Below are 25,843 nucleotides of genomic sequence, written 5' to 3'. Positions count from 1 at the left end.
CGAAAGAGCCTTTCAGATAGGCAATAATAATAATAAGCCACTTACATCAAACTTTTATCAGGTACGCTATCATTCTTTTTGTGGGAATAAAACTCTACTAGAAGTATAACAGTACAGCACACACACTTATTTTCTATCATGAGATTGTATATGTAGATTTAGTAGTACTCGGTAAGATCTTCTAAGAAAAATAATGATCCTATAAAAATAATGAGATAGTAGAAACAAGTGTTTTCTTAGCAAAAAAGTAATATCACTTTAAAATAAAACAAAAGTACTCTTTTATAAAAGGAAAATACCTCTCTGTTCTTCCTATGCCCACTCCAAGCTTAATTTCTAAATCAGGACTCAAGCAAGTATGGATCAGAGTGGCAAAAAGTTCTGAGGGTCACAGGCTGACATAGGTTCATTTCTCCTATGTCAACAGACAAATGCACAGGACATACAGATCAGACAACTGATAGGAGGCTGCCAACTGGCACTATTTTGACACTCCCTGTTTTTAAATCACAATCATCATTCTCATATGTGTTTCTTGGGTGTTTAGCCCTGCTACAACTATTCATGTTAGTTAGTCCCATTGATTTAATTATAGCTACTCATGTTAGTAAGGATTGTTGGGATGGGGAATGTTATTTGCGCAATGTCAGCTGCTTCTAATTAAAACAGTAAAGTGTACCCAGATACCATGGTGACTAGCACTCAATAATAAACTATAATAATGAAAAGCTAGACTTGCAAATACTTACAGATAAGTAGTCTCACTGTCTTTAATGGTACTACTTACAAGGGTTTGCAGATCAGGCCCAAAGACACTTTCTATCAATGGACTGTCTTTTCAGGGTAGCCTAATGGACTTTGCAAGTCTAAGCTAATGACACTTTGTTGCTGTAGGGAACAACTCTTTTTCTTACTTTGCATTCAGCCAGGCCCAGCACAGTATCCTCAATGTACTGAGCAAGAATTGGATGCAAGGTAGGAATGGTGAAAAGTTTTACATTTTTTGGAGAGCCTAGGCCACATTTTTCCAGACTTGCTTGGAGGTGAGTAGATATGCTTGCATTTGGCTAATATTTGTGTTAGGATTTAAAAATTAGTCCAAACATCTGACTACAGTATGTATTCTTAGGTACATAGTCCCTTTGTTATTTTGACCTTGCCTACTATAGCTGTGGGACACTTGTGGAAATTACAAGGTCTCTCCTGTTGGGGGAGAGAGAGTATCCATTGTGTTGCATGTTCTCTCGCTAAAGACATGATAGCAATAATATTTGTATAAGTTTAGTATTTAGTTCACTTATTGCCACATACTGTATATGTTGGCTATTGGATTTAATGTAACGTATATCACTATGCTGCTAAAATGTTTGAAATAAATACATTCAGTTCCTTGAGTTTCTCATACAAATCTTTGATTGTTAAATTAGACATTTTAGCTTTTTGGTTCTATTGCTTTTTCTTAAGATCATCTTCCCCTTTTTTCCGTGATGAATTCCGGAAAAACGTCTGATCTTAATCAGGGCTTTGGAGCAGAGCCTGAAGCTGGAGCGCGGAGCAGCTCTGGAACAGAGGAGCTGCAGGTTTTTGTGTGGAGCTGGAGCAGAGCCGGAGCACAGCTCCAAAGCCCTGATCTTAACAGCTATCCACTGAAAAAGACTTTAGCTTTAACCCGTGTTTTAAGACAGCTTGGAATTATTGAAGCTTTTCCATATGGGACACTCATGGTTTTTATCTGGAATGGCATGAACAAGGAAGTCTCTGGTCAAGTGACTTTGTATCTAGGGTTTCCAACTTTCTAATTTCACAAAATCAAACATTCTTGCCCTGCCTGCTTCCCTATCCCTTCTCTGAGGCTCCACCCTTGCTCACTCCACCCCCCCTGTCGCTTACTTTCCCCCACACTCACTCACTTGCTCATTTGCAGGGGGTTGAGGTGTGGGTGTGTGAGGGTGTAGGCTGGGGGATGCGGGCTTTAGGGTGGGGCCAGGATGAGGGGTTTGGGGAGCAGGAGGGGGCTTTGGGCTGGGAGGTGGGGGTTGTGCTGGTGGGGGAGTGGCATATATGTGAAAGCATAGAGTCAAATATAGTAAAAAATCTTGACTCAAACTGTACCATAGAATCTTTATGGATAGAAATTCCATGCTTGAATAACAAAAGTATAGCAGTAGGAATATACTACTGACCAGGATGGTGATGGTGATTATGAAATGCTCAAGGAGATAGGAGAGGTTACAAAAACAGAAAACCAAAAAATGGGGATTTCAGCTCTCCCCATATTGACTGGGTTTGTGTCACCTCAGGATGGGATGCAGAGAAAATATCTAGACACCATTAATGACTGTTTTGTTGAGTAGCTAGACCTGGAATTCACAAGGGGAGAGGCAATTCTTGGTTTAATCCTTAGTGGCGCACAGGATCTTGTCTAAGAGATAAATATAGCTGAACTGCTCAGTAATAGCAACCATAAAGTAATTAAATATTACATCCTTGTAAGGGGCAAAATGCCAAAGAAACCCACAACAGTAGCTTTAAACTTCAGAAAAGGGAACTATATAAAAATGAGGAAGCTAGTTAAATGAAGATTAAAAAGAACAGTCTCAAGAATGAAATGCCTGCAAGCTGCAGGAAATTTTTTAAAAACACCACACTAGAGGCTCAAGCTAAATATATACCCCAAATAAAAAAAATAAAAAAAAACAGCAAGAAGATCAAAAAATGCCACCATGACTGAACAACAGAGTAAAAGAGCAAAAAACAACAAGAAGTCCTTGTGGCACCTTAGAGACTAACTCATTTATTTGGTCATAAGCTTTTGTGGGCTAAAACTCACTTCATCAGACGCATGGAGTGCAAAATACAGTAAGCAGTATATATAATACAGCACATGAAAAGATGGGAGTTGCCTTACCAAGTGGGGGGTCAGTGCTAATGAGGCAAATTCAATCAAGGTGGACATCTCCCATTTCCAACAATTGACAAGGTGTGAGTATCAGCAGAGGGAAAATTACTTTTTGTAGTGACATCCACTCCCAGTCTTTATTCAGGCCTAATTTGATGGTGTCCAGTTTGCAAATTAATTCCAGTTCTGCAGTTTCTCGTTGAAGTCTGTTTTTGAAGTTTTTTTGTTGAAGAATTGCCACTTTTAAGTCTGTTGTTGAGTGTCCAGGGAGATTGAAGTGCTCTCCTACTGGTTTTTGAATGTTTGATTTGTGTCCATTTATTCTTTTGCGTAGAGACTGGTTTAGCCAATGTACGTGGCAGAGGGACATTGCTGGCACATGATGGCATATATCACATTGGTAGATGTGAAGGTGAACGAGCCCCTGATGGTTTGGCTGGTGTCGTTAGGACAGAGTTGGCAACAGGGATTGGTTCCTTGGTTAGTGTTTTTGTTGTGTGGTGTGTAGTTGCTGGTGAGTATTTGCTTCAGGTTGGGGGGCTGTCTATAAGTGAGGACTGGCCTGTCTCCCAAGGTCAGTGAGAGTGAGGGATCATCCTTCAGAGGTCATTAGGGACAAAAAGGCATCCTTAAAAAATAGAAAGAAGTATAACTCTGATAAGTCAAATGTAAAAGTTTAATTAGGCAGGCCAAAAACGAATTTGAAGAGCAACTAGCAAAAGACATAGAAACTAACATCAGAAAATGTTTTTAAGTACATCAGAAGCAGGAAGCCTGTCAAACAATCAGTGGGGCCACTGGATGATCCAAGTGCTAAAGGAGCATTCAAGGAAGAAAAGACCATTGTAGAGAAGCAAAGAATTCATTTAGCATCAGTTTTCAATGCAGAGGATGTGAGGGAGAGTCCTATACCAGAGCCATTCTTTTTAGGTGTCAAATCTGAGGAACTGTCCCAGACTGAGGAGTCAACAGGGGAGATTTTGGAACAAATTGATAAATTAAAAATAAATTAAATTAATAAGTGACCAGAATCAAATGATATTCAGCCAAGAGTTCTGAAGGAACTCCAAAATGAAATTGGAGAACTGCTACATGTGATATGTAAGCTATTCCTTAAATCAGCTTCTGTACCATATGATTGGAGGATAGCTAATATTATGCTGATTTTTTTTTTTAAAAAAAAAGCTCTAGCGGTTGGTAAGCCTGACTTCAGTACCAGGCAAATTTATAGAAACTATAGTAAAAAACAGAATTATCGGACACACAGATGAGCACAATATGTTGAGGAAGAGTCAGACAGAAATAGACAGCAATCTATTAGATTTCTTTGAGGGTGTCAACAAAGACAAGGGTAACAGTGGACATAGTCTCCTTGGACTTTCAGAAAGACTTTGACAAGGTCCCTTATCAAAAGCTTGTAAGCAATCATGGGATAAGAGAGAAGGTTCTCACCTGAATCTTGGTTAAAACAATCTATGGTTAAAACATAGGAAACAGTAGGAATAAATGGTCAGTTTTCACTGTGGAGAGAGATAAAATAGAAGGATCCTCCAGTGCTTTGTACTGTTCATCATATTCATAAATGAATCTGGAAAAAGGGGTAAACAATAAGTTTACAATAAGTGGCAAAGTTAGCAGATAATACAAAATTACTCATGATAATTAAGTCAAAAGCTGACTGTGAAGGGATACAAAGGGATCTCCTAAAATTGGGTGACTGGGCAACAAAATCATAGGACTGGAAGGGACCTCAAGAGATCATCTGATCCAGTCCCCTGTGCTCATGGCAGGACTAAGTATTATCTAGACCATTCCTGACAGGTGTTTGTCTAACCTCCTCTTAAAAATCTCCAGTGATGGAGATTACACCACCTCCCTAAGCAATTTATTCCAGTGCTTAACCACCCTGACAGTTAGGAAGTTTTAATGTCCAACCTAAACATCCCTTGCTGCAATTTAAGCCTATTGCTTCTTGTCCTATCTTCAGAGGTTAAGAAGAACATTTGTTCTCCCTCCTCCTTGTTACAACCTTTTATGTACTTGCATAGAGTTAATGGCTATCATATCCCCTCTCAGTCTTCTCTTTTCCAAACTAAACAAACCCAGTTCTTTCAATCTTCCCTCATAGGTCATGTTTTCTAGATCTTTAATCATTTTGGTTGTTCTTCTCTGGACTTTCTCTAATTTGTCCACATCGTTCCTGAAATGTGGCACCCAAAACTGGACACAATACTCAGCTGAGGCCTAATCAGCGTGGAGTAGAGTGGAAGAATTACTTCTTGTGTCTTGCTTACAATACTCCCGCTAATACATCCCAGAATGATGTTTGCTTTTTTTGCAACAGTATTACACTGTTGATTCATATTTTGCTTATGGTCCACTGACCCCCAGATCTCTTTCCATAGTACTCCTTCCTAGGCAGTAATTTCCCATTTTGTATGTGTGCAACTGATTGTTCCTTCCTAAATGGAATATTTTGCATTTGTTCTTATTGAATGTCATTCCATTTACTTCAGACCATTCCTCCAGTTTGTCCAGATGATTTTGAATTTTAATCCTATCCTACATAGCACTTGCAAATGGCAGAAGAGTTGAAAAGTAGAGAACTGCAAAGCAATGCACATTAGAAAACATAATCCCAACTATATGTACAAAATGATGGAGTCTAAATTAGCTGTTAGAAAGAGTCATTGTGGATAATTTTCTGAAAATATCTGCTCAAAGTACAGCAGGAGTCAAAAGAGCTAACAATATTAGGAGCCATTAGGAAAGGGATAGGTAGTAGGACAGAATTTCATAATGCCACTATATCAATCCATGGTACACCCACACCTTGCATACTGTTAGTCGCTAAGGTGCCACAAGTACTCCTTTTCTTTTTGCGAATACAGACTAACACGGCTGCTACTCTGAAACTTGCATACTGTGTACAATTTTGGTCATGCCATATCAGAAAAGCTGTATTAGAACTGCAAAAAATACAGAGAAGAGCAACCAAAATGATGGGGGCATGGAACAGTTTCTGTGTGAGGAAAGATTAAAAAGACTTGGACTGCTGAGAGTAGAAAAAAGATGACTGGGTGGGGGCGGGGATATGATAGAAGTCTTTAAAATCATGAATGGTATGGAGAAAGTGAACAAAGAAGTGTTATTTACTCCTTCACATGACACAAGAACCAGGGTCACTAAATAAAATTAATGGGCAGCAGGTTTAAAACAAACAAAAGGAAGTATTTCTTCATACAACTCACAGTCAACCTGTGGAACTCCTTGCCAGAGGATGTTGTGAAGGCCAAAATATAACTAGGTTCAAAAAAGAATTAGATAATATCATGGAGAATAGATCCATCAATGGCTATTAGCCAAGATGGTTAGAGAGAGAACCCGATGCTCTGGGTGTCCCTAAGCCTCTGACTGCCAGAAGCTGTGACTGGACAACAGGGGATGGATCACTCAATAATTCAACCGTTCTTTTCATTTCCTCTGAAGCATCTGGCACCGGCCGCTGTTGGAAGACAGAATACTGGGCTAGAAGGACCATTTGTCTGAATCAGTATGTCTGTTCTTATGTTCTTACTTTGGGGTTCTGCAGGTATGTTGTCTCAAAGGTTTATGTATCAGATGTTCTTTGAGTACAAGTAAAGAAGAGTTTTCCCATCACCACCAACATGCCTCCAGACTCCTACTGATCTCAGTGAAACTTGGTTCTTTCCCCTTTTATGCATCACCAATAATGAAAAATGATCTGTCACACTGTGGCAGAACTTTTATCTGTGCATATTTGATACCAAGTAGAATTAATGTTAATGAATGATAAAATCTGTCTTTAAAAACAAACTTGTTTCAATCCGACACCTTCAATTAAGACCATTAACTTGCATAAAATGGTGGTATTTAGGATGGGACAAAGTGCAGGAAACCTTTGAAAGGGGTGCCTACATGTAAATAAAATTTGGAATTATGCAGGGAGTCAATATTTTGTGTATATGCCTCTTAAGTTGTACAGGGAAACCATTGTTTATGAAAAGCAGCAAGTACAACCCTGAAGGGATTTTGGGGACACATTTGGCATTTCACAAGAAACTGTCAACTCTTTCTCAGAGGATACATATAGGTCACAGGGGGTGGATCAAAGTAACTCTGGAAGGTATAAGTGAGGGACAGTGACTTCAGACATTTGAACCTAAAGCCGATCACTAACAGGATGGCCTATTAGAAGGATAGAGGAGAGAACAAAGATGACTTCTAGAAATGTAAATTTTTTAAAATTCATTGAGTGTCCCTTGACTGCTGACTTCCAAAGGAGATCAACAGTGAATAGGGTAGCTGGGTGCACACCTTCTTTGTTAGTAATTTCAGGTTTGGGCTGAGTGTGGAGGTTGTGGTGGAGAGGCTGTTGATGAATGTTCTGCAAACTATCCTAAGCTTTTCCCTTTCATCACTTTACTCTTTGGAGCAGATATGAACCCAGAACATTGGAGGTTCTGGGTGAATACATGCATTACTATTTGTATTGTTCACGTGCTGACAGTTAAAAGGCAAATAACTTTTTGTTGGCTGTCTTTGTTTTTGGTATCTTTGGGCTAAAGATCAGAAATTCTAGGCAGGTTAGGGGAATGTGCCAGGGAATAATTTTTTGTGCTTTTTTTTTGGTGCTCAGATGGTAATGAGAGTATTTGTTTTTATCTTAGTGAAAGTTCAGGAATCTTAAATTTACATCATTAATAGTGAGATTCTGTACATGAAGAGAATATTGCTTTTAGTGTATTTGTACTGAACCACATTTTTAAAGCTCGACATTCTGTGAAGGTTCCTTATCTTCCAGGGCAATAATATTATCAAAGAACTCTAGCAGATTAACCATCACCTCCTCTTCCTGAATCCATGCTAGTTGTACTTAATCAAACATTTTTCCAGGTGTGTCCTCTAGATATCCTAGAATGGATTCTTCCCCAAAACTGATGTTAAATCAGTGAGTCTATAGTATCCTTCTTTGTTTCTTGATAATTTCCTAAACATGGTTGTGCTTGCTGCTTTACAATCTTCAGCGCAGTCTCCTTAATTTTACTGGTGACAAAAGGCTAGTAATGCATACAGGTAAATAGCGGGGTGGGTTAAGAAAAAAACTCTATTCTAAACTTGTTGCATACAGAAGGGCATAATATTATGAGGTCTAGTAGCAGGAAGAGTTGCTTATCAAGTACAAGTAAGTGAAACATTAGTGCAGGAACCTCTTTAACACAACAAAAACCACAAACTACAGTATATTTTGAAGGATAAATGTAATAGCTGTGCAAATCTATTTAAAATTCATCATTTTTATGAGCATGTTCTTTTTGTTCCATAAGATGTATTTGGCAGATACATTCTATCCTCACAATTATCTTTCTTTTTACACAACTTTATTGCAAAGCTGCTCTAGCAGTTGTATTTCAGATATATTGATTGCTATTATAAATCAAGACAAACTGATTTTTTTTGTCTGTGGTCCTATACTAGGTATCAATGGTAATAGCTACTTCCCGCCCCACCCCAAATCATTATTGCAGCTTTCTGCCCTCTCTTCCCCCATACCCCCAAATCAGTCTCTTCCTGCTCTGGATTCCTAACAGAGTGCTTACTACATTGTCAGACAGTACAAAGGGCTTCTCATAGGCAGTCAATACTGCTACTCAGGAATATCTTAAAGAATAATGCAATAGCACCTTTCAGCATATATAGTAAGCTAAATAACTGGGGTGAAATCTGGGCCTCAATGAAGTCAGTGGGAAAATTCCTGTTGACTCCAGTGGAGGCAGGATTTCACCCCGGTCTCTGACCACTGACAGGTTCCAGAATTGCTCCTAAAGGTAGCAGAGTAGCAGCCGTGTTAGTCTGTATTCGCAAAAAGAAAAGGAGTACTTGTGGCACCTTAGAGACTAACAAATTTATTTGAGCATAAGCTTTTGTGAGCTACAGCTGTAGCTCATGAAAGCTTATGCTCAAATAAATTTGTTAGTCTCTAAGGTGCCACAAGTACTCCTTTTCTTTTTTCCTAAAGGTAGGTTATTCCCATATTTGGGTTTCTTCTCTCTTGGATAACATCCTGTTGATTTCAGTGGGATTTGTGCTCAGTAAGGAGTGTTGGATAGTTCAGTACAATGCTCAACATTAAAGGCGCTACTCATCTGCCAGCAAGACATCTGTGTAATATTGAGAGTGTGGTTCTCAAAGTGGATGAGGTAACAGTGGAATCTGTCTGTTTTGGGTGGTCTGTTGATGTAACTATACAAACATGGCCAAATACTTATAACAGCGGTCTTATTTGATGTCATTATCTTACATATGACTAACGCTTGGTCCAATTTTTTTGTGCTGTATTAGATGCCTTGACTGAAAGGCAACAGACTTAAAAAAAAGTTTCCCATATCAGAACTTAATTTGCCTTTTCATCAAAAATATAATTTCATCTAATTCTTGGTTATGTAACATTTTATAAACATCAGAGATTCTTCATAATAATTTGAAAGATTCCTTTTAATAAGATGGAAGTCCATTAATCTGGTCTCTTTATAACTTTACAGTACCTCTTTGAAAGCTGGTATTGGAATGATGGAGAGCTTGTACTTATTTCTAATGTAATTTTATATGTGTTTCTTCTGATTCCTGTTAATATGCATGCCACTGCTTGTATTCAATTCCATCTTCCAGATCCAATGCTGTAATGCTTCATAAGCAGCACTTACTTGTTGAATTTTAATTAGATTGTAGAGTAAATCCATGAGATATTGTTATAGAGTGTTTTCTTCATTCCAAAGCTTGTATATCTGCAGCAAATAAAAAGTTCTAGTGTCACTTCTACTTTGGCAAAAATAAATAAGTGTGCTATTTCTACTGGTGTTCCATTTTTTATTAAATTAGAAATAAGTTAATTCAGGTTGAAAAATACACAGATCAAAAAACAGGTTGGATATTTGCAAAGATGTTGGAGATACAATAATATATAAAAATACAAGGCAACTTTGGTTTTACAGTCATGTAGAGAAAACGTACTGCACTTCAGCCAAAAATATCAGCATTTCCCATTGACTTCCAGTGGAACTGTGCTTACTAAGCACCTCTGATGATCAGTCTATTTTTATTTAGATGTCTAAATAGGTACCTAACATCAGTCACCTAAATACCTATGTTTTGAAGCTTTGGGCCTTACTGTGTATGAATCTGGGAAAAGCATAAACCTCTATATAACTCAGAATCAATTCTGTTTATTTAAAAGTCACGATGAACAATTCTATATAGAGCCTGTGTTGAACATTTATAAATTTCTTTATACATTTTTTCTTTGCAAAATACTTCAAATGCCATGGTTAGAACCATTCTGAGGAGACAAGAAAAAAAATGCTGACTAGTCAGTTGTGCTTCTAATAATCATGTTTAAGGGTTTCTACACAATCAGTTTAGAGGCTCTCTATGTTTAATGCTGACTTCAGTGAGATTTATGTCCTGGAGTTAGACCCAGTTATTAACCCTTGTATCCCATCTGGAGAGCCAGGTGGCAGCCTTGCAAAGCCTGGCAGTGTAGCTGCTTCATCACAAACACACTGTATTTCAGACACGTTAACATTCAGTAACTGGATTTCTTGTTGTGTGTACTGCTACTGTTAATTATAGCACTTACCACTCTTGAAGAGCATCTGTTATATAAATCTGTTAAAAACTAGACCTATTAAAGTCTTAGGGTATGTCTACACTGCAGCTGGGAGTGAGCCTTCCCGCCCTTGTAGACAGACTCAAGCTAGTGTGCTAAAAATAGCAGCATGGACATTATGGCTCAAGCTCTTAAGCCCACCCAACCGTCTAGGCTTGAGAAAAGAAACTAAAAAGGAAAAGGAGCTATTCTTTATTTCTATAAATTTTAGTTTCAGCTTCTCTGTCCTACCCAGATTCTCTAGCCATCTATCCTATTACTCTGTGTTCACGGTCACTTAAGGTAGCTTGGCTCTCTGGCATGCTCCTCTTTGGGAGATGAGTATGAGAGATCTGTCCTCCTCTCCAGGCTAGGGCCTTCTGAACAGAGTCTCCTTTTATTTTATTTTTAGGGCTCCTCCAAGGCATGACTTGCAGATGTGGTGGGGCAGGACTTCCTGAGCCCAAACCTGCTCTTTTTAACCCCTTTTTTGGCTGCGGGGTTTGCAGAGTCTGCCATAGAGACCTTGCAGGAAAACTAGAGTGCTGCAAGAGGTGATGAATCAGTAGATGGTTTTCTTACCTTTATGTGCAGGGATTGTTCCAGGATGGTGCTGAGCGGCTTAGTGGTCAGAACTGTGCTCAACTTAATAATTCTGGGTGGTCCTGTTAAACATCATCTTTAGTTCTTCTGCTTTCACTCCCCCAGAAAGATAACTGAATTCCGTCCTCCATGGCCACTATGTACATGACTGAGTTTAAGAGTTCTGGCAGGTTACAGGGAATCTTAGCAGCACCCCTATATTAAACTGACTACATTTATATGAAAGGGATGACAATATCTATGGCAGGCACAATGCCTTCAAGAACACTGGGGACACTGGCCCTACACTACCTTATAAATGGATGCAGCATGCACTTCCCTTTCCCTCTGCAGCATGGGGCCACAGCTGGTTGCAGCATGCACTTCCCTTTCTCTCTGCAGCATGGGGCCACAGCTGGTATACTTCCATGCCCCTTCTTGCCAAGTTTGGGGAGTGTAGAGTTGCTGGTGGTACCAGGCTTATATAGTCATTGTGTCCTATCTCTGCTGAGGAACACAAAGTTATAAAAATACACATTAGATTTAACTTTGACCTCATCCATTGAAAACTATACCCTGTATTTGAGAGAGAGACATACCCAGACCAGAAAGCATATTTTCTTTCCTTCGGGGATTAGGAACAAATGAAGTACTGAATTTGTTTACTTAGCAGTATTTCCCCTAAGTGCAGCACAGATGTCAGAATTTAGAGTACTCATATAATTATGGTCGCTGCATTTGTGAAGTAACCTAAAGCAATCAATCAAGGTGAATTAATAAACACTTTATTCCTAATATTAAATATATATTTAAGAATAAAAATAAGACACTGAATTCAACAATGAATACACAAATATACTAAACTTCAGATATACGTTTCCCAAGGTGAACAAAGAAAACATTTTTTTTCTCCATGTCCAAACAGGCAGTTAAAATCATATTCAGAGTGAACTGTTGTTTATTAAAATTCTCCTAAGCAATACAGACTAAAAGCATGCCCAGCATGAATCCTGCTCTAGTGAATGCTTGCAAATTGTCATATCTGATGTTTGATAATGTTTCAGTGATAAATTATTTTGATTGTTGTTTGAGCTCCTACAAACTGTAGTAACTTCCTCTTCTTAACTGGAAATCTTTGATCAGTAACTTTAAATTATTGGTAGACAGACTGAGTCTGAGTACAGGGACTAGGAACTCCTGAATTCTAGTTCAGCTCTCATGGTTTTTGGTAAGTCACTTAACATCTCACTTTCTATTTTTTCCTGTTTGTTAAATGGGAATAAAAATATTACTTGCCTACTTCATGTGGGTATTGTGAAGATGCTGTGAGTTAGTGTAAAGTGCTTTATTGTCAAAAGCAGGCCTGGATTAGGACATAGGTACTATAGGCCTTTGCCTTGTGCCCCAACTCTTGGAGTCATGTGATTGTCAGACTAGTGGTTATTTAAAAAAAATCTCTAGCTCTCATGGATGCAATAGAAAAGCTTGAAAATGTAAATCAAGTATTACAGATGTAATATGTCTTAAAAATAGCTTTGGAGTTCTGATCTGCCTCATGCATCTCAGTGAGTGTTGCTGATTCTAAGAGCATGTCTACGCTGCAGAGTGCACATGCATGTGCACACATGCTTGCCAAATGCACCTTTGAGCATTCATGCTGCAGAGCTGCACACACTTCAGACCTGTATACCTATGGGTACTGTAGTTACATGTGTTGGCAGTAAGATTTCTGGGGACATATCCCAGAGTTCTTAGCATCTTGCTAACTTGAGCCACACTAGGAATTGGTTAATGATATATTGTGGGAGAAGATGTCTGTTGTTCCTGGGCCCTTGTGCAGAAGTGCCTTAGCCAGACAATACATTTAGTTGAAGCACATCTCACTCTGCAAGCTGCACATTCCTCTCTGATACAGCTGCTGACAGTCAGTGGATCCAGTACGGTTGGATGAGCTGTTCTTGCTTGTGACTGAACTGTTTATTGCAGCAGGATACTGAGAGAAGGTCTGTGAGATGGTGGATGGCATTTCAGCAGCAGTTTCTGACCGGAAGGTGGCAATGGGGCCTTGGATGGAAGTTAATCGATGGCAGCCTGGAGACAACTCTTGCGTACTATGTTCCCTGTGGATTTGCCACATGTAGACTGGTGCTTCTTGTGCAAGACAACTTGGACAGATGATGGAATCACATTGTTATGCAGACTTAGGGTGACCAGCAGTGGCTCCAGAACTTCCATGGAGCAAACCTCCATGGAACTATATCAAGAGCTTGCCCTAATCCTTCAGCTCCCGGACACTCAAATGAGGGAGGCCATGCCAGTCCAGAAACAGTGTCCTATTGCTGTCTGGAAGTTTTCTACTCCAGGCTGCCGTAGAACTGTGGCTAAATGGTTTGTTGTTGGCAAGCCAAACTGTCAATGCTGTGGAGGTTGTGAGGCAAATAATACTGTGATTTACTCACAGGGGTGGACATAAGTGCTGACTTTGAGAGAATGGGATTCCCATACTGTGCTGGGGCCATTGACAGTGCTCATGTGCATTCTTGTAGTTTTCTGGCTGAAGGAGCACACAAATATACCAACTGGAAAGGATACTTGATTGTCCTGAAGACTCTGGTTGACCACAAAGGCAGATTCATGAACACCAACATAGGCTGTATCAACAAGGTGCATGATGACAGGGTGCTGAGGAGATCTGGCCAGTTTGGATGAGCAGGGAACTTATTCCCTTCAAATAACATGGTTATCAATAGGGTATCCCTGCCCACTGCTACTTTAAGGGACCACACTATTCTCTTCTGCAGTGGGTCTTATTGTATTCTGACCACAGAGCACCTGGCAGAAGGTTTAGTTAAACATTTTAGCAGTTGCAGGATGCTGGTGGAATATGCATTTGACAGGCTGAAGACCTGTAAGGATAAGGGTGAGCATTTTGCTTAGAGTGGGCTGAAGACAGGAATGCCAAAAAAATCCCAACAATGTAGAAAGTGCACCTGTCATCACTGGGTCTGTGTCTGGGTCTGAATCCAGGAGAGCAAGGAAAATAAACAATGCCTTGTCTGGTGGACAAGGAAATGTAAAGCTATAAAGGGGGATTGTACTGTTGGCTTTTTATTGACATTTTGTTTATTTGCTGATGGTTTCATCTGAATATAAAAGTTTGATTCTTTATTGAAAACTTTGGATATAACTTCCTGACTCTTTTTTCCCCAAGCATTCACATGCCAAAGTATTGTACAATCAAACCAATTTATTAACAAGTATTAAAATAACAAAATATTTTCCTAGGTGCCTGTCTACAAATAACTGTTTATAAAGGTGAACGGTGAAATATAGTGCAAACTGATAATCAGGTGCCAAGAGGGGTTTTCCAGTCACTAGGTGTTAGATCCAGCAAAAAAAATTTAGGCCATGGAAGTGTGCACCTACATTTTCTGTATTTAAAATCTGAACTCACTGTTATACCTTTCACAACTTATTAATGCATTCACAGTTTTTATATTGTGACTGGATATCAGTCTGTCTTGGTCTTTCAGATTGAATGCCCTCTAAAATACTCACTACAGGTGACCGAATGATTCCAGGGCTAGATGCCTCATTAGAAAGGCAGTGTAATTCATAAGTGTCATCATCTTGTAGACTTAAGGCCAGAAGGAATTATCATGATCATACAGTCTGACCTCCTGCACATTGCAGGCCACAGAATCTCTCCCACCCAGTCCAGTAATAGACCCATAACTCTGGCTGAGCTACTGATGTCCTCAAATCATGATTTAAAGACTTCAAGTTACAGAGAATCCACTATTTACTTGAGTTTAAACCTGCAAGTGGCCTGTGCCCTATGCTGCAAAGGAAGGTGAAAACCTCCTGGGGTCTCTGCCAATCTTCTGCCAGCTGAAAATTCATTCCTGATCCAAAATATTCAGAGCACACAATCATCACTCTGAGAGCTAGAACCGCGCTGGAGAGGACCCTGAAAGATGCCATCCACGGCCAGTACATGGAAAACCTGAAACAGAAGCTGGACCAGGCCAAGGCATTTGAGGTGACGTGCAAATGGGATGGCAGAAATCACTTCCTCCCCGCGGGCAGCTTCACCCAATTTGCCAACTGGAGGCTCATCCACAGGGCCCGGCTCAACTGCAATTGGGACAAATGATGCAGGGAGTGCAGCTATACCAATGAGACACTACCCCATGTCCTGTGTAGCTGCAAGCCCCATTCCAGAGCCTGGCACCTGCGACACAACGCGATCCAAAAGCATTAGCCAGGTCGAGCCATGCTATGGCACATTGCTTCCATGCTCTGAGCATTTGGCAAGACTCAACAGCCAGACATTGGGAAAGAATTCTCTGTAGTAACTCAGAACCCTCCCCATCTAGTATCCCATCACCAACTCTTGGGGATATTTGCTACTAAGAGTTGCAGATTGGTTACATGCTGTTGTAGCCAGTCTCACCATACCACCTCTCAATAAACTTATCAAGCTCAGTCTTAAAGCCAGTTAGGTTTTTTGCCTCCGCTGTTCCCCTTGGAAGGCATTTCCAGAACTTCACTCTTCTGATCGTTAGAAACCTTTGTCTAATTTCAAGCCTAAACTTGTTGATGGCCAGTTTGTATCCATTTGTTCTCGTATCCACGTTGGTGCTTAACTTAAATAAATCCTCCCCCTCTCTGGTGTTTGTCCCTCTTATGTATTTATAGAGAGCAATCATATCCCCCCCTTGGTCTTTGTTAGCTTAGGCTAAACAAGCCAATCTCCTTGAGTCTCTACTTGTAAAGTAGATTTTCCATTCCTCTCATCATCCTAGTAGTCCTTCTCTGCATCTGTGCCAGTTTGAATTAATCTTTCTTTAAACGTGAGAGACCAGAATTGTACACAGTATTCCTACCAGTGCCTTGTATAATGGTACTACCTATCTCTGCTGGAAATACCTCATCAGATGCATCCTAAGATTGCATTAGCCTTTTTCACAGTCACATCACATTGGTAGCTCATAGTAACCCAGTGACTAATATACCCAGGACTTTCTACTCCTCTGTCACTTTCAACTGATAAGCCTCCAGTTTATAGCAAAAATTCTTGTTGTTAGTCTCTAAGTGCATGGTCTTGCAGTTTGCACTATTAAATTTCATTCCATTTTAAGACTCCAGTTTTCAAGGTCATCCAGATCTTCTTGTATGATATTCTGGTCTTCCTAGATACTGACAATATCTCCCAATTTCATGTCATCCACAGATTTTATTAGCACACACTCTCTTTTTTGCTAAGGTCATTAATAATTTTAAATATGATTGCTCCCAAGACTGATCCCAGAAGAACTCCACTACTAATCTCTAATACCACTCTACTAATCTCCCTCCAGTGACTGTTCACCTTTCAGTATGACCCTTGTAGTATGACCCCTGTAACCAGTTCCTTTTCATTCTCATATTAATCCCCATCTTCTCCAACATGACTAATAATTTCCCATGTGGGACTGTAGCAAATGCCTTACTGGAATCCCAGATAGATCAGATCTACTGCATTTCCTTTGTCTAACAAATCAGTTATCTTCTCAAAAAATAGATCAGGTTGGTCTTCTTTTTGTAAAACAATGTTTTATTTTATCCCAATTGCTGTTTGCCTCTATGTCCTTAACTACTTTCTCTTTCAAAATTTGTTCTAAGACTTTGCATACAATTCAGGACAAACTAACTGTAGTTTCCCAGATCACTTTTTCTCCTTTCTTAAAAATAGATACTATATTAGCAATTCTCTGGTCACAGAGTATGACCCCTGAGTTTAGAGATTCATTTAAAATCCTTGTATTGGGCTTGCAATTTCATGTGCCAGTTTCTTTAATATTCTTGGATGGAGATCATCTCAACCCCCTGATTTGATCCCATTAATCTGTTTGAGTGTGACTTCCATATTGGATGTGGTAATTTCTGCTTCTGTATCCTCACTTCCACTAGCTACCCTGTCACTACCCCAAGCTCCTCGTTACCCTTATTTAAAAATGAACACGAAGTATCTGGTCTTGGGCCATGCCTAGATAATCTTTAATCTCCACCCCATCCTTAGTGTATAGTGATCCCACTTCTTCTTTCCTTGTTTTCTTTTTATTTAAATGGCTATAGAACCTTTTTACTACTGATTTTAACTTCCTTTGCAAGGTCCAACTCTGGTTGGCTTTTGGCAGTTCTCACTTTTCCCATACACTGTCTGACCTCCAAGGTTAGCTTTCCTTGCTGATCAATCCCATCTTCCATTCCTTGTAGGCTTTCTGCTTTCTCTTAACCACCTGAATCAGATGCTTACTCATCCAGCTTGGTCTGCAGTCCTTCCCTATGAATTTTCCCCCTTGCTTGCGATGCTTAGACTACTTTGACTTAAAGTAATTCCAAGCTTCCTCCACATTCAGATCCCTGAGTTCTTTAGTCCAGTCCACTTCCCTAATTCCCTTAATTTTTTTAAGTTTTGCCCCTTTGAAATCAGTTTTTGTATTCTCTTCCATTTAGTTTAAACTGAATTAGCTCATGATGACTCTAATCAAGGTTGTCCCCTATAGCCAGTTTTTCTATAAGGTCCTCACTACTCACCAATACCAAATCTAAAATGGCATCTCACCTTGTTGGTTCAGTGACTTTGGTGAAGAAATCTATCAGCTATTACATCCAGGAAAATCTGGGCTCTACATTATTAGTCACACTTGCACTCCAATCTATATCCACAAAGTTAAAGTCTCCCATAATCACACAATTACTAGTAATATTTATTTCATTAAGACATTAGAGATCTCTATGCATATCCAAAGAGGATCATCGGGTCTGTAGCATATCCCAAACACTATCCCAAGTGAGCCTCTGGCAGCTTTCTTCCCCAAAGTGATTTAGATCCAGCCAGACTGTTTTATCCACTCCATCACTTCTAGTTTCTTTCCTCCTTATTAAAATACAATGTTACTTCATTACCTTTACCTTTATTTCTGTCTTTCCTGAACTGCACATACCCTTCAATTCCTGTATTTCAGTCATGACTACTAGCCCTTTATGGTAAATCATAATATAAATTTTCAGCGCTCCAATTTCTTAAAGTTCCTGAAGATATATATATTGAATATTTTTCCTTTATTCAGTGGATTTTTTAATATTATTCTCTTAGTTTATAAAACTATCTGAATTGATAAATACGTTTGCTGAATAATTTACTCCATGAACTTCATGATTTTTTCCAAATAAAATATTTGAATATTTTTTCCTACTTACTGACTTCTATTTAATATATATTGGGAAGATAACATTGTCAAAAAGGAGAAGATATTTTAAGTACACTCCAACAATTCTGACGTATAGTAAACTTTTTCAGCTTTCTTTAGTGAGTCTCTTGAGAGGCCAGACAGTATGACCAAAGTGAATGTTTCTCTGAGGACTCCACATTCCCAGCACACGTTAGGTCAGATGCTTGATTATTTGTCACTCTTTGTATGTTTTAGTTAAGTTACTGACATGCTGGTCAATATATAGGAACTATCCCCTGTATATATTTTAGGAGTTATGTTTTGACAAAAGCCATGCAGGTGATCATAGTTTCACTCTTCCTAAAAGCTGCAAGAATTACTACCTTCCTTCCTTGCAAGTGGAGGGATAGTTCATACATGGTAAATTCTTTTCTACAACCTAAGTGGAATAAAAATAATCTTTGTCTTTCTTTCAAGTAAGAAATCCTGGAGACCACAAGGCATTTTGTCTTTATAATTCTCTTCTGTCAGCTAGAACAGAGAATGAAATCCTGGCTTCATTGAAGTCAATGGCAAAACTCCAATTGGTTTCAATGGGGCCAGATTTTCACCCAGAGTCTCTTAATGTTGTTTCTACAACATTTTTTGGTCAAATATTTTGGAATTGCATTAATTATAACTGACCGATTCTGCTCAGCAGCAGCTAGAGTTTAGGGGACATATGGAGATGCAATCAGGAGCTTTATTCTTCTTAACTGTGTAAATCATGAAAATAGTGTTTCTGGAGTAATACTCTTCAACCTTCAGTTTTGCTTGGCTAGTTTTTTGGTTTCAAGATTTTTCACTGGTTTTTGATTAGTAAGGATAGTGAATAGAGCAGAATGCAAGTATAGGTGAAAGCGTTAAACACTGCAACCACAGCCCTTCTCTTCATTTAAAAATAGCAACTTTCAGCAACTGACAGGCTTTGACTTGAACAGACTACTATGTGATGTTGATCACCTGGATCTGTCTGAGTCAGCATAGCACAGAGTGATTTGCATCAACAATAAATACTGTACGAAAAGGAGGGCTCAAGTACAAAACGGTTGTTTTAATCAAGGCTAGATTTGTTGGTTTCGGTTGCCTCAGAATGTGCTTTCATATACACAAACTTATTGTCATGTTTTTTCATGTCCTGAAAGTGGAGCAGATAGAGTTGAAAATTTATGATGAAACCTGAGCAGGGACTGTCCATACCTATTAAAAAAAATTGTGTTGGCCCTGGTTTTGACAGACTATGAAGACAGCCTTCAGACTAATGGATACTGACCATGATATGAGACCTTGAAGTTGGAATATTCCTACAAAGTAACTGACAAGTACCTGAGGGTGGGAGTTTGTTTTATCTGCATGTTTTTCTTTTGGACACAAGACAAGTTTGATATTTAGCACAGGATTCATAAATAGTTCTGATTCATAATATATACAAGAAAAGCATTTAATTCTTAGCTAGTTATTTGTGTAGGAGGCTTTACTTCTTCACTAAGCAGAATGCTGGATAAATCCTCAATCTAAAAATACATCCCCAGCTTCCAATAGAATCATAGAATAGAATCATAGAATATCAGGGTTGGAAGGGACCCCAGAAGGTCATCTAGTCCAACCCCCTGCTCAAAGCAGGACCAAGTCCCAGTTAAATCATCCTAGCCAGGGCTTTGTCAAGCCTGACCTTAAAAACCTCTAAGGAAGGAGATTCTACCACCTCCCTAGGTAACGCATTCCAGTGTTTCACCACCCTCTTAGTGAAAAAGTTTTTCCTAATATCCAATCTAAACCTCCCCCATTGCAACTTGAGACCATTACTCCTCGTTCTGTCATCTGCTACCATTGAGAACAGTCTAGAGCCATCCTCTTTGAAACCTCCTTTCAGGTAGTTGAAAGCAGCTATCAAATCCCCCCTCATTCTTCTCTTCTGCAGACTAAACAATCCCAGCTCCCTCAGCCTCTCCTCGTAAGTCATGTGCTCTAGACCCCTAATCATTTTTGTTGCCCTTCGCTGTACTCTTTCCAATTTATCCACATCCTTCTTGTAGTGTGGGGCCCAAAACTGGACACAGTACTCCAGATGAGGCCTCACCAGTGTCGAATAGAGGGGAACGATCACGTCCCTCGATCTGCTCGCTATGTCCCTACTTATACATCCCAAAATGCCATTGGCCTTCTTGGCAACAAGGGCACACTGCTGACTCATATCCAGCTTCTCGTCCACTGTCACCCCTAGGTCCTTTTCCGCAGAACTGCTGCCGAGCCATTCGGTCCCTAGTCTGTAGCGATGCATTGGATTCTTCCATCCTAAGTGCAGGACCCTGCACTTATCCTTATTGAACCTCATTAGATTTCTTTTGGCCCAATCTTCCAATTTGTCTAGGTCCTTCTGTATCCTATCCCTCCCCTCCAGCGTATCTACCACTCCTCCCAGTTTAGTATCATCCGCAAATTTGCTGAGAGTGCAATCCACACCATCCTCCAGATCATTTATGAAGATATTGAACAAAACGGGCCCCAGGACCGACCCCTGGGGCACTCCACTTGACACCGGCTGCCAACTAGACATGGAGCCATTGATCACTACCCGTTGAGCCCGACAATCTAGCCAGCTTTCTACCCACCTTATAGTGCATTCATCCAGCCCATACTTCCTTAACTTGCTGACAAGAATGCTGTGGGAGACCGTGTCAAAAGCTTTGCTAAAGTCAAGAAACAATACATCCACTGCTTTCCCTTCATCCACAGAACCAGTAATCTCATCATAAAAGGCGATTAGATTAGTCAGGCATGACCTTCCTTTGGTGAATCCATGCTGACTGTTCCTGATCACTTTCCTCTCCTCTAAGTGCTTCAGGATTGATTCTTTGAGGACCTGCTCCATGATTTTTCCAGGGACTGAGGTGAGGCTGACCGGCCTGTAGTTCCCAGGATCCTCCTTCTTCCCTTTTTTAAAGATGGGCACTACATTAGCCTTTTTCCAGTCATCCGGGACTTCCCCCGTTCGCCACGAGTTTTCAAAGATAATGGCCAAGGGCTCTGCAATCACAGCCGCCAATTCCCTCAGCACTCTCGGATGCAATTCGTCCGGCCCCATGGACTTGTGCACGTCCAGCTTTTCTAAATAGTCCCTAACCACCTCTATCTCTACAGAGGGCTGGCCATCTCTTCCCCATTTTGTGATGCCCAGCACAGCAGTCTGGGAGCTGACCTTGTTAGTGAAAACAGAGGCAAAAAAAGCATTGAGTACATTAGCTTTTTCCACATCCTCTGTCACTAGCTTGCCTCCCTCATTCAGTAAGGGGCCCACACTTTCCTTGGCTTTCTTCTTGTTGCCAACATACCTGAAGAAACCCTTCTTGTTACTCTTGACATCTCTTGCTAGCTGCAGCTCCAGGTGCGATTTGGCCCTCCTGATATCTTTCCTACATGCCCGAGCAATATTTTTATACTCTTCCCTGGTCATATGTCCAACCTTCCACTTCTTGTAAGCTTCTTTTTTATGTTTAAGATCCGCTAAGATTTCACCATTAAGCCAAGCTGGTCGCCTGCCATATTTACTATTCTTTCGACTCATCGGGATGGTTTGTCCCTGTAACCTCAACAGGGATTCCTTGAAATACAGCCAGCTCTCCTGGACTCCCTTCCCTTTCATGTTAGTCCCCCAGGGGATCCTGGCCATCTGTTCCCTGAGGGAGTCAAAGTCTGCTTTCCTGAAGTCCAGGGTCCGTATCCTGCTGCTTACCTTTCTTCCCTGCGTCAGGATCCTGAACTCAACCAACTCATGGTCACTGCCTCCCAGATTCCCATCCACTTTTGCTTCCCCCACTAATTCTACCCGGTTTGTGAGCAGCAGGTCAAGAAAAGCGCTCCCCCTAGTTGGCTCCCCTAGCACTTGCACCAGGAAATTGTCCCCTACACTTTCCAAAAACTTCCTGGATTGTCTATGCACCGCTGTATTGCTCTCCCAGCAGATATCAGGAAAATTAAAGTCACCCATGAGAATCAGGGCATGCGATCTAGTAGCTTCCGTGAGTTGCCGGAAGAAAGCCTCATCCACCTCATCCCCCTGGTCCGGTGGTCTATAGCAGACTCCCACCATGACATCACTCTTGTTGCACACACTTCTAAACTTAATCCAGAGACACTCAGGTTTTTCCACAGTTTCGTACCGGAGCTCTGAGCAGTCATACTGCTCCCTTACATACAGTGCTACTCCCCCACCTTTTCTGCCCTGCCTGTCCTTCCTGAACAGTTTATAACCATCCATGACTGTACTCCAGTCATGTGAGTTATCCCACCAAGTCTCTGTTATTCCAATCACGTCATAATTCCTTGACATCACCAGGACCTCCAGTTCTCCCTGCTTGTTTCCAAGGCTTTGTGCATTTGTATATAAGCACTTGAGATAACCTGTTGATCGCCCCTCATTCCCAGTATGAGGCAGGAGCCCTCCCCTCACAGACATTCCTGCCTGTGCTTCCTCCCGGTATCCCGCTTTCCCACTTACCTCAGGGCTTTGGTCTCCTTCCCCCGGTGAACCTAGTTTAAAGCCCTCCTCACTAGGTTAGCCAGCCTGCTGGCAAAGATGTTCTTCCCTCTCTTCGTAAGATGGAGCCCGTCTCTGCCCAGCACTCCTCCTTCATGGAACACCATCCCATGGTCAAAGAATCCAAAGCCTTCTCTCCGACACCACCTGCGTAGCCATTCGTTGACCTCCACGATTCGACGGTCCCTACCCAGGCCTTTTCCTTCCACGGGGAGGATGGACGAGAACACCACTTGCGCCTCCAACTCCTTTATCCTTCTTCCCAGAGCCACGTAGTCCGCAGTGATCCGCTCAAGGTCATTCTTGGCAGTATCATTGGTGCCCACGTGGAGAAGCAGGAAGGGGTAGCGATCCGAGGGCTTGATGAGTCTCGGCAGTCTCTCCGTCACATCACGAATCTTAGCCCCTGGCAAGCAGCAGACTTCTCGGTTTTCCCGGTCAGGGCGGCAGATAGATGACTCAGTCCCCCGGAGGAGAGAGTCCCCGACCACCACCACCCGCCTTCTCCTCTTGGGAGTGGTGGTCGTGGAACCCCCAACCTCAGGACATCGCATCTCATGCCTCCCAACCAGCGGAGTCTCCTTCTGCTTTCTCCCCCCAGACATATCATCTGGTCCACTCTCCGCAATGGTACCTGTGGAGAGAACATGAAAGCGGTTAGTTACCTGTGTCTGTGTTACTGGAACCCGGACATTCCGCTTACCTCTTCTGGAGGTCACATGTTGCCAAGCTTCTTCACTGGCCTCTTGGCTCCTCTGTGCAACCTGCTCTATATCTTTAGAGCTTTGTGCCCCTAGAAGGCTATCCTGAGTTTGGTCCAGAAAATCCTCAGTCTCTCGTATACAACGCAGGGTCGTTACCTGTTGCTCCAGACCTTCAATCTTCTCTTCCAATATGGAGACCAGCTTGCACTTTGTACAGACAAAGTCGCTTCTGTCCTGTGGAAGAAAGACAAACATGGCACATCCAGTGCAGGTCACAACAGCTGAACCCCCCCCTTCCATATCACCTACCTACTATGAGGTTCCTCAGAGACGTTGGCAAGATGTAAGCCTCACTGGGCTCACTCCAGGCGAACTCCCAGGCAAACTCCTGCTGTGAGCTGCTCTGCTGTCCCCGCTGCTCAGCTGGTTCGCGGGGCTCTGGCTATTTTTAAACAGCCAGGCTTCCCTGACGCAAACACACAGACACCCTAATGCCCGCCCCCTGCAGGCTAGCAGCCAATCAGACACTCACTCAGGCTCTCTCCCTGCCCTCCCAGCAAACACACGCTCGGATACTTCCTCAGCAAGCAAACACACACACTCGGATACTTACCAGTCCCAGGCAAACTCCTGCTGTGAGCTGCTCTGCTGCTGCAATAAACAGACATTGTGAAGGATAATAAATTAGCTAATAAATATAAAGGTCTGCACACAAATAAACCAACACAAGCACTGCATTACTCCTTTGTACATACCTCCTTTTGGAAAATCAATTACTTTTATATTGTCACTAGGACTTGTTGAAACTTTTAGAAGACAAATATATTGGTTGAATGTTTTTACTTCACTACCCTTATTTCCTTCCTCATATCACAGCAGTCATGTGAAGTTCTGAGATAGACAGAAGGCATGTTAGGATATAGATATTCAGGCTTGTCTGTAAAGGCCTATACTCTAAGAATTTAGGTGTATTCTTATCACTTAGCTAGTTATAGAGGTATAAAAAAAAGAATCAAAATCACTGTCTGCCGGTGTAAGAGCCTTCTCTTACTGTGACAGTCTGAGGCCCTGTTGTTAGGCTAAGGCCTTTGGCTAAGCAACAGAGACAGCCACATCATGTTTTGCTAAAGGGGGAAATGGGAACAGGGAATGGGAGTGGGGAAATTGGAATCATGTTTGACTAAGGGCAGGAATGGGAACAGGGACACAGATGTAAGGCTCTGTGGTGTCCAGAGCTGGGAAGGGGGACACTAAAAAAGGAAACTGGAATCATGCTTGCTGGAAGTTCACCCCAATAAACATTGAATTGTTTGCACTTTGGAGTTGGGGTATTGTTGCTCTCTTTTCATGCAAGAAGGACCAGGGAAGTAAGTGGGTGAAGGAATAAGCCCCCTAACAAGGCGCAATACAACTTTGTGGTGGATATGAGACTCAGGAAGCATAACATTCTTTCAGGATAAATGGACAGAAATCAGACATCAAGAATTATAATATTCCAAAACCAGTCAGAGAACACTTCAATCTCTCTGGTCACTCGATTACAGACCTAAAAGTGGCAATATTATGACAAAAAAGCTTCAAAAACAGACTCCAATGAGAGACTGCTAAATTGGAATTAATTTGCAAACTGGACACCATTAAATCAGGCTTGAATAAAGACTGGGAGTGGATGTGTCATTTCACAAAGTAAAACTATTTCCCAATGTTTATTCCCCCCCTCAACCCCACTGTTCCTCACACGTTCTTGTCAACTCCTGGAAATGGCCCACCTTGATTATCACTACAAAAGGTTTTTGTTTCTTTCTTTTTCTTTTTCTTTTTTTCCCTCTCCTGCTGGTAATAGCTCACCTTACCTGATCACTCTCGTTACAGTGTGTATGGTAACACCCATTATTTCATGTTCTCTGTGTATATAAAATCCCCCTACTGTATTTTCCACTGCATGCATCTGATGAAGTGAGCTGTGGCTTATGAAAGCTTATGCTCAAATAAATTGTTAGTCTCTAAGGTGCCACAAGTACTCCTGTTCTTTTTGCGGATATAGACTAACACGGCTGCTACTCTGAAACCTTTCAGGATGATGTACCTTTTAAAGTGTCACATGCTATGACTGAAGAATACACACAACTTTCCTATTGGACCTAAGATAGACATAGTTAAATTACTTAAAGTAGAGAGCCTAGTGCTAGAGCATCC

General features: G+C 41.1%; 1 protein-coding gene and 1 long non-coding RNA gene across 5 annotated transcripts in view; one reads left to right on the top strand and one right to left on the bottom strand.

Moving 5' to 3' along the window:
- Window positions 1–25,843, top strand: part of CTNNA3 (catenin alpha 3) — an 889,777-nt gene that overhangs the window by 145,212 nt on the left and 718,722 nt on the right. The window lies entirely within an intron of this gene.
- On the bottom strand, window positions 1,516–25,708 carry LOC122460903. Its single transcript, XR_006282514.1, has 3 exons — window positions 25,698–25,708; window positions 21,112–21,121; window positions 1,516–1,631 (listed from the first exon to the last, which is right to left on the bottom strand). It is a non-coding gene; the product is annotated as an uncharacterized LOC122460903 (long non-coding RNA).

Source organism: Dermochelys coriacea, chromosome 7 (genome assembly GCF_009764565.3).
Source record: "Dermochelys coriacea isolate rDerCor1 chromosome 7, rDerCor1.pri.v4, whole genome shotgun sequence".
NCBI lineage: Eukaryota > Metazoa > Chordata > Testudines > Dermochelyidae > Dermochelys > Dermochelys coriacea.
The sequence above is the reverse complement of the archived record's forward strand: the minus strand, read 5'-3'. Positions and strand labels throughout refer to the sequence as shown.